This window comes from Rhopalosiphum padi, chromosome 2 (assembly GCF_020882245.1).
Source record: "Rhopalosiphum padi isolate XX-2018 chromosome 2, ASM2088224v1, whole genome shotgun sequence".
Taxonomy (NCBI): domain Eukaryota; kingdom Metazoa; phylum Arthropoda; class Insecta; order Hemiptera; family Aphididae; genus Rhopalosiphum; species Rhopalosiphum padi.
The window spans coordinates 28712134-28723349 of record NC_083598.1 but is presented as its reverse complement, the minus strand read 5'-3'; the positions used below and the strand labels follow the sequence as shown (position 1 = coordinate 28723349).

At 25.8% G+C, this 11216-nt stretch overlaps 1 pseudogene; it reads right to left on the bottom strand.

The window, feature by feature from the left end:
- Positions 1-569: 569 nt before the first annotated feature.
- LOC132921052 (scoloptoxin SSD14-like) lies at positions 570-9402 on the bottom strand (annotated as a pseudogene).
- Between the last annotated feature and the right edge of the window lie 1814 nt (positions 9403-11216).

The window sequence follows — 11216 nt, the reverse complement described above, 5'->3', positions numbered from 1 at the left end:
ACAGTGCATATACAAAATTATATGACTAAACATAAATTATTAAAATTAAGTAATATAATATATTACCCATAACAATATAAAACATGTTTATATGTCCAGTGTTTTTATGCATTCATAATATATGATAATGATACAAATATATTTTTCATTTTAAACGTTTAAACTTATAAGATACCTTAAATAATGATGGCCGATATATCATGTTGTCCGAATATTTAGCATTGTGTAATATTGTAACATTGTGACATTGTATTAATACATATTAATAATTATAAGCTAATAATATTATGTAAGCTGTAAAATATTATCACAAACTATATTCTTCCGTATTTTGTGAACTTGTTATTATATAGGTGCAAAAAACTAAAAATCGTGCGGGTGGACTGAGATTAGAATAGTTATTATAGATATCTAAATTTCTTCGAAAATCGACTAGAAAACGTAAAATTAGTTGTAATTTTCAAATTGTTTTGGTAACTCAAGTTCCAATAATATTATGTTGGTTAAAACAATACAATAACTTTTTACAAATACTATTTTTTAGAAACAACCAGAAAGAATGAAAAATATTGATTTAGCATACAAGTTTTAATAATGTACAAACAAAATATTAACATAGTTCTCGATTTTTACAAGGTTTTTGGTCACAATTGAAAAGAATCTAACTTAATTATTAAACTATCTTTATATATAGCTATCGTATACGGAAAAATGTGAATTCATAATAAACAACATTTGGCATTGCCGAGCTCTTAATATAATAGCACCTCAATTTTTTTTTTAATTATTTGAACATATAGACCTCATATTTTCATAAAAATAATTACCTTACAATAATATTTATATCTATACCTATATTACATTATACATTTTATATGAAAAATTAGCACTTGCGAACAATAAATTATAGATAAAGTTATAACAAGTAGTAGTATTACACAAACAATACACAACTTTGACTGCGCATAATTTGTGGTGTAGTATCAATTGAAAGACGTGTCTATAATATTTTTAGGAACTTACAAGGTACGTTTTACAACAACAATTTATTAAACATAATCTATTATCAAAATATATCGTGTTAGTATCCGGATGAATTTCCTGGTCGTCTGAAATCTGGCATGGTTTCGATCATTCCTGATGGGGATTTGGCAATAGCTGTTGCTGCTGAACCTATGGTATTCTTCAACCTCGTTACTGGATGTCCAATATCCTTAAGCGTTTGTACGACTGCCTAAAAATCGAAACATAGTTGGTTAAATAGTGAAAAAACGTTTTAATAAATAACAAATATTATCTCTTATTATATTTCTATAATAACCTTTGTCGTTCCGTATTCATATTGAACAGTCATAGGAACCAGTTGATGGTAAATTCTAGGTTTGTCTATGACTTCTTTTAATGTCATACTGTGCCATAGCTTAAGGGCTATCACCTAAAAATAAATAAAAATGTATATTTAAATGTCATTGCACCTCTATATGCAAGCAAATATAAAACTATGTAAAAATATAGTATATTAATATCTAAATTATATTATAGTTAACTAGATTATCAAATTCATTTTAATTATGAATTGTTGACTAGTCATTATATTCTCAGTTATCCAATAAGATAAATATATTTATAAATTTATAATTCTTAGAAACCACAGAATACTACTTTTTAAATACTTTTAGATATTAAAATAATTAATTTTTAATCCTAGAATCAAATAAATTTTCATGAAATGTTAGGTTGCTAAATAAAATCAACAATGTCGGACCACCATAGTCCATAATGTATGATTATAAATTATAATATAATACAATGATTAATCATAGTTAATTTAAATAAATCATACGTAGGCAGTTGCAAGCGTGATCTTCGATCCACCTGCTGCTCCTGCCCCTAGAACAAAGTCTCCGTTTTTGTCAGTGATTATAGTCGGGCACATTGATGACATTGGTCGTTTGCCCGGTTCAATAAAATTGGCAGGTGAGGATGGAATACCATAAAAGTTAGTGACCCCTGGAGTAGAAAAATCATCCATTTCATTGTTTAAATTAATACCAGTGCTTGGAGACACAAAACCACTACCAAAGCTGAAATAAAATTCAAATTCAAAGAGTTAAGTGTTGTGTTTATCAATATTTTATTGTTCACTGATGGGACGTTTTGAGATATAATATATATATAATATTATTATGTTCTGCTTACTATATATTTAATGTGCTGGTTCCCACAACAGTGTTTCCCAACGAATCGGTTACAACAATGTTAGCAGTACCGTGATTCTCTGGCATATCAAAATCAGCACCATAATACTTTGGGTCCAACGAAGTGAATTTATCGGATATTTTATTTTGAATACTAGCTATATAAGTATCTGATGTTATTTTATCGTAAATCTATAAAAAAAAGAGTTTAACCAAAAATTAATATATGAATATAGTGTTTGTAACTGAAAACATACTTCGGACACGTTTACGAAATTATGATCACCTAAATGCGTTCTTTCGCCGAATCCAAATTTGAAAGCCTCTACCAATCGATGTGCATCTAATCCAGGATTTGGTGCTGGTAATATTCCGTCCAAAATTCGAAGGATGTAGGCTAATATTACACCAGAACTAGGTGGAGGCCCCAAATGTATTGTATGTCCACTTTTTAAATGTATAGGAAAAGATTCTTTAACTTCTACCCTGAAACGTAATATTTACTATTATTGAAATTTATTGTAATTTGTACACAATTAAAATTTACAAATCTCCAATACAGTAAGCTATTAATTTTTATCATCAATTTAATGTAAATTATTTATTATCAATTTATAATAATTGGTTTACGTATCAATGTATTTATAGCTTAGTTGTCTTTAGACAATATCAAACTTCAAAAATAAATACTTTATGAAAATATTAGTTAAATTATACATATAGTTACTAACTCATAATTGGCCATGTCTTCTTCAGTTATAATACCGTTGACTTTTTTTTATATCTTCCACTAATTGATGTGTTAACGATCCGTTGTATATGACTTCAGCACCGTAAACTGATATGATTTTCATCGTCTCTGCTAACTTTGGTAACTTGTACTCTTCTCCAGCTTTTTTTACATGTCCGGTTTGTTCATCAAAAAATGCTTGTCTAAAAAAAAAATTCCCAAAATGTTATAAAAACTATATTTTTTTAAGTTAAAACAAAATACAGTAAAATCCGCTTAATTGATACACCGCATAAAGGGAATAACCGCTTAATGTGAACAAATTTGCATAGTCACGAACGAATGTATTCGTTTTAAACAATTTAATTTCGGACAAACTATCGTCTATCGGTTTTAACTTTATAAGGGACAAACATAAGTGTTGACTAAATATTCTAACCTATATCTACGTACTTTCTTATCGAAACTATAATTATCTAATCCTTATGGTTCTATTATATTTTGTATATGTATGTAATGATTTCATACTATGTATTTTATTTTTGGTAATCAATTTTTGTTTTTTCCTACCGCGTACTCCATTGATCAATGAAGACTATACCTATTTAATGATTAATGAAAAATAAAAACAAAAATACCCCAACAACATCGCCAGACATTTGTGTAGATTTTGTCAATAATCAAACTTTTAATAAGTCACTATAAAGAAGAATGGGCAATTTTCTATGGCCTAACAAGGTATGAATTATTCAATTAATTTACGATATAATAATAATAATATTTTTTAAACAAAATATGAATTAAGTGTGCTTTTTTTGTAAATAAAGTTATTATGTATATGCACTTTAATAGTTTCAGTTAATTGAGGTTGTCGGAAAATGGAGACAATAGCCCATCACCCAATATTCCCCTAAGCGGATTCTACTATATAAAAATATTTTAAATATAACAAAATAACAGATTTTTTCATCATACCTGAGAAATGGATCATTCTTTATTAATTCTTCGTGATTTTTCATGTTTATCTCTAGACGATCACTGATCTTTATGCCATTTTCGCATAACTTAATAGTTGGCTCAAATAAAGATTCCCATGAAATTTTGCCGCTACCGTACAAGTCATAAATCGTCGAATAGCCTTTGAGTTCCCCTGGAACAGCGACCGCCAAGCCACCTGATGGATATTTTAAGTAGGTATAAATTAAAAATTGTTGGACCAAATTAATAGTATTTCATAAAAATTGTTATAAACGTGTCAGATAGTAATAAGTAATAACATTATAAGTTATAACACGATAAATAATTAATTAAATGTTTATAACTCAGATAAGCAACTCTAGTATTTAATTATTGTTATATAAATAGTACGTATTTATGTATATATTATGTATATGCACCAAAACCATTTAAATGAAAAATATACGTTAATAAACTGTGCACGTTAAGGTAAAAGTAAGAATGCTGAATAAACGTAGGTACTTATACCTAAAATGGTTTGACCACTCACTGCCGGTAAATGTCAGAATTCACGATCTTGTTAAATTCTAATATAATATCAGTATAAATCAATTCAATCAACGCTGAATGTATATTGTACTGGTATTTACAAATAAGAAATAGTAAATTAAAAGATAAAATTAAACTACGAAATCGTATACCTATAAACAATATATATATATATATATATATATATATAATAATTATATATATATATATGGATACATTTAGATAGGTATGTAAAACAAGTAGTATTATATTATACTTATTTCAATTTCATCGTATTCGATTTTATTGTTTGAATATTTTTTTATATTTTGGGTTTGTAGATTTGTTAATTGTCATAGTAAATTGTTTATCCTAAAAATATATCATTTCTTGTTTAAAAAAGCCAAAACTACATGAACCATTCGATGTTCGACAAAATTAATCTGAATATTACCATAGAATTGACCAAGATAGCAAGATAAATTTGTAAAAATCCGGAATTCTAGGTTTTTTACGGATAAACTAGTATGGATATGAGCGTTGAATGACTTAAAATCCATCTTTTTTCTGGCCAACCAAATAAAGAAGTATAATCGTAATACACAATTTTTTTTTAAACGACAATAAATCTATTACCTAAAAATTCTATAAAAAATTTCTATTTAGTATACACACCAAGCATTGATTTGGTTGGATCTTTTACAAACATTTCAGCAGTTGCTGCAGCCGGTGCAGTTTCTCGTGCGTTAATTGTCATTACTTTTTTGGTTGTTGCGTTGTAGATGCTCATTAAAAATCCTCCACCGATACCCATGTATTCAGGGCATAGAACACCATCACATAACATTGTTGCTATGGCAGCATCCACAGCATTTCCACCTCTGGCCATTATATCCCTTTTGAAAAACGATCAAGATAATATTACAATTATTAATATTAATGTCAAAAATATTAATCGGAGAACCATACATTTTATTTTAATTGTTTACTCTTACTCAAACCAATCAAACTTATATATTAAATACACAATAATATAAAGTGTTGTCTAAAATAAATAATCCGAGTAATAGAAACTCTTCGATCAAAGATAAAAATAATATAATTACCTATTATTTTCATAGCTTAAATAATATTTAAATATACCGTAAAAACAATATAATTATTGATATTCTATGGTGGTTTTTATTTATTTTTTCTTTTATTTATATGTTTTAAGTCTTCGATAGCTATGCTTGTATATTTATTTATGAACGATTAGATCAACATGAATAATTAATAGAAACTATATTAACTATTTCTGGATGACAATTATTAACAATGTTAACGTTCGCTTAGTAAGTTACATTTTGAAATGAAATCAATTATTTTTAAATCTTAGTTTTTTTTTATACATTTTATAGTATTATATTTAACAAGTACCTACTTAATATTGGTTGAAATATATATTATTATGTAATTGATAACGATAAACTAATTAGGTAAATAATAAGAATAACAAATTATGTATATTATATATGTTAAGGAAATAATTTACTAAACTATTAATTTATTTTAACGTCTTAAACTGGCATTTAAATATTAAAATTATAATAATTAAGAATTTTATAATAAATCAGTTCTAACTCAAAGCTAGCTATAAAATATAAAATACAGTATAATATATGAACGATATACATAATATTAATAAACTGTATCATATCGTTTTGGTTATTTTCATACAATATTTAAAATTTTAACATTAATAAAGTTTATTATTGTGAATTAATCTATCGGACATTATCGCCAATTAGCGACATTTTTATCAAGTAGATACGATATTTAGCTAGGTAATGTCATTAAATGTCTATTTTTAATAATATTTTTCCTGTATTAAATGTATGTAATAATTACACTCCAATCTGTGCGCATGGTCCACCGTTGGACACGACGCCGACGTTGCTGTAAGATCCCATCGGCATACTTGACGGTGGCAACGCAAATTCCGGGTCTGGAATTTCGCCGTCGGGTGCATTTTGCGTGTATACGAACAGGAATGAAACCACAGCGATCAATATCACAAGTCCTACTAGAACAATGCAACTTTTTGATTGTAATCTGAAAAAATAATATTGTTCCTATACGTTAACAATTGACCGTGTTTGTGTTGTAAATAAAATATTTAAATGATTCGATAAGCGTGCTGTTCTCGATAGCACTTGGATCACTTTTATAAGAAACTGTCAGGACGAATGGCATCAACGAAATAGGTGGTTGGTACCAAGTGTGGTATTTAAGTAACAAGTATGGTACTAAAATTATTGCAAATAATCAATACCGTGAAAATTCCTGAGATGCTGGGCCAATATAATTAGTAAAAGATCCAAAATGTACAATATTTAAAGTATTAAATAAAATATATCTTAAATGGTATAGAATATTGCATAATATAAGGAGATAATGTTTAGTTCCTATGAATCCTATGTCATGGAATTATACGTTTAGACAGCAATATACAGAGGTTATGAGTAACTAATAGTAAAATACAAATTAAAAGTAATTAAAATATTTACAATATTTACACTATACAAATGTTACAATAAAATCAAATAAGTACCTAAATAGTATTATTTAGATTATGGTATAATTATCTACCACAATGCCCAATCTACTTAATTATTATAAATTATGTATCACGATCGCTAAGACAAACTAACTTATCAACTAGAATTTTGATTAAATACACCTAAATTTTATAATTTTTACTATTGATTTTCACCTACATCCAGTCAAATATCAAGAGGATTATAAAACTCTATTTTTATTAAACGACGAATGAGTGTTATGTATACATAATATATTCACTAAAAGTCTACATAGATTCTTTAGATTTGAATTTGAATGAAATGTGTACTGTCGTATCGACTAGTGGATTAAATGATTCATTAATAAAATCCCAATGTCAACGGTGATATTGGTGGTTACTAGTTACAATTAAAATGAACAAAATATTGTAAGATAAGCTTAACTTTCCATTAAAATTATAAGTGCAGCGGTTGAACTATAAGTACCTTCCTAGCTATTCCTAATATTGCAATAATTAATTAAAAATAATCATAATATTATCAGCAGCTCTCTATTTACCAATAGGATCGTATAAAAAAAAAATATATATATATATTACTAATAAATTATTAGTAATAATACATTTGGTGTTAAAAACCACTTCATTACTACCATACATAGACTAAGCGTATTATTAAAAATTCATAAATGTATAAGTGATAAAAAAAAGAAACATTTTAATCAGAAAAATAAAATATCTACTAAATTTTAAAAATAATTTTTTTTATTTTTAGTTTCAAATTTATCAAATTTCAAGTGCACAAATAGTATATTATGCTTATAAATTATAATATATATTAAAGGACATACCCGAAAAGCAAGTCTCTTCTTCGTAAATTGGCATTTTAAAAACAGTTATCCAGTTAGATTCATATTATAATATAATTTATCTATATGACCAATTTGTTGACTTAATTGTGTTAACTTTGTAGTTAGTTTAATAAAAAAAAAAATTAAGTGCAATAAACTTTTAAAAACTGTAAAGAAATAAAATAAATGTTTATTTTTTAAGTAAAAAACAAATCGTCGTTACCGTAAAATAGTAAACACCTGACTCAAAAAAACAGCTAACGCGACGTGTTTGAACTAAAAAACTAAAAAAACCATTAAACATTATTTGATTATACAATTACTGTCTTACTTGTAGTTGTAAAACCTATTACATATTATTATTATTATATGTGTGTGTGTATATATATATATATATATATATATATGGATGTATAAAGTGATAATGTGTATCAGAACTATATTTTATATATTTTTAAAAGAAAATTAAAAGCAGTTTTTATTAATATATTTTTAAAAGGCCCTTCTTTGCCTCTTTAGAAACTACTTTGGGGCTCTGAGACCCTGAAATTCGGCACAGTACATGACAATTGTATACTCTTCAAAAATAATATTTGATAAACGTAACGTAACACACTCATTATTTGAGAAAACACTAACATTTTTATAAATATTTGTTTTACGTAATTTTAAGTTACCTATTATAAAACAACTTTTTTGGAATAAATTATATTTTTACTATTTTTTATCATTATCATTTTTTTTACTCTAATAACATTAATTTTTAATTCATATTCTTAAGAAGAATATTATTCATAGTATTTCAATCGATAAAAATTTCAGAAATTTAGCTTATGAGTTATAATAAATATTTTAAGTTTAGATAAGTGAAGCAATAGGCCAACATTTTGTAGGGATACTCCTGTACCACTTGAATCCACTCGTGTAAACTTCATATACATACTGATCCCATAAAAAACTCCTCCAAAATTAAATTTCAAAGTACTTTGAAAAATATTCTTTTCTAAACTAAGGAATTAAAAATGTATTTTCCATGAAAATGTCTTTAAAAGAGTCACGATAAAAATAGCAAAAAAATAAAGTTATTTACAAAAAGTTGTTTTGTAACGACTTGAAATTATGTAAAACTATGTAAAAAATAATTTTAAAAACGTTTATAGTTTTTAAATTAAAATTTTTTTACGTTAAATAAATCACCCCGATTTATTATAATAAATTACGCCCGATTGAACAATGATTATAGATATGTATTTGCTAATTCCGCATTGAAATCAAATAGTTACAATATTACATTTGAAAAGCTGTTTTGGTTTAAAATTTGTACAATATGTAGTATACATATATTATATATTTATATTCGTAATTCAAAACGTATAATTCGAAAACTGACCTATGTTTTTTTTTGGTACTCCCGAGTATTGGTGTTTTTTCGGACATGTCTACCGACGAACTCCTTCCCGGCGCAAAAACATCATCCGAACGAATTTTGTTCATTTTATTTTGCATTTATTTTACTACGATGTAGCATAAACGCGAACTTCAGTCGATAATTACATGAATAAAACCGAACTGATCGCAGAACCAGACATCGTTATGATTAGGAATCATAATATTATATATTTTGTATTTATTACTAAAACATGATAATAATGTAGGTGTATACATATGTATCGGTGTCGGTACTCTATAGTACGTATATAGAACAGTTTAGTTAATATGTTATCATGTAGTAACTAATAATAATTTTCTCGGTAAGCAAGTAAATATAGTTTTTTTTTAATCATTATTATTTATTATATATACCATTAGATAATAATAATATAGGTATTATATAACCATTCGACACGCGTGTTACATTACATCTGTGGCTGATTTGTTATACAATAAACATTGTAATAATTAAATATAATATTATATAGCTGATTCATATATGCCAATAAATATAAAACAAAATAAAATAAATAAATATAACATTAGAACGCACCTGCAGAGAACCATAATGCACGTGCGTATCGTATTCTGAGTCTGTCAATGAACCGATGTAATCTGTAAAATATTCAACAATAGCAATGAATGAAAAATGACTTTATTGGTGCTCAAATATTATACTTTATTAATAATAATATATATATATTTAAAAAATAAACACTTGTGTCGAGTTTACTTCGATCGGACTGTTTAAAACAGAGACGTTCGCCTCGACGCCACCTAAAGTAAACTGAATATCGAACGTGCTGTAAATTTAAAATGTCTTTTTAACCATAATTACGAGAGCATACATATTATAATATTATTATAATTTCTAGTATAATATTATTACAACACTTCAGAATTGATTTTTGATGATTATCTACGTGCCACTTATTGCTGTATAAGTCTCAAACGGTGTTAAATAATATAATATGATAATAGGCATAACGAAAGTTAAAATTGCATAAGAATTTAATCAGTCATCACTACAAATAATTCTCCAAATTATGTTATATGTGTACCTACTATTTCAAATACGTACCTATTATTATGATTCAAAATCAATAATCATTAATCATTGCCTACTTGTAAACCGAAACTTAATAAATTACGATGCTTAATTTTTAATCCACAAATTATGATGAAATACTATGAATAATAACTGAAGATGGCACTATAAAATGTTCACTATATTAAAATTGCATACTACTAAGATTAATTTTATACAATTTTACGTATTAATATATTACGTAGATATACGTATAATATTAATGAATTATGGTTGATGAAATAGCCAATAATATGTACTCCTTAGTTCTTACCAACTATTTAGTTTAATTTTTATACTTTTATAAAAAATAGTTCAATTTTTCAATAATAAATACGTCAATTTTTGTGGAATATTATATTATTTACGTGTTTCGTATACATTTAAAACACTTCTGTAACTTTAAAATTCTGACTTTTATGATAATTAATTAAAATTGAATTAGAAAATTTACCAAAATCAATTTTTTCTAACTTCTAAGAAAGAAAATTGATAAACAAAAAACAAAAAAATTGTTTTTATAACAACGATCGTTATTTTAAAGCGCCTATTTGACTGAATACATATAATTATTATAAAACATCAGACATTACATTTTATATAATATATACATGGTATTTATAATGTCAAAGGTAAATAATTTATTTATTCATTTTTACAAACTAAATATTTGAATAATAATAATGGATAATTTTTTTTATTTGCTACTTACACATACAAACCTCTAGCAATGTTATACATCATCATTCATCATAGTTACTTATATTGTACCTATACAGTTACAGGTTTATTTTACAATTTAATAATAGTTATGACAAAAAAGTTTTTGATTTAAAAATCTAAGATTATGTGTTAAACATTGTATTCGAAATTT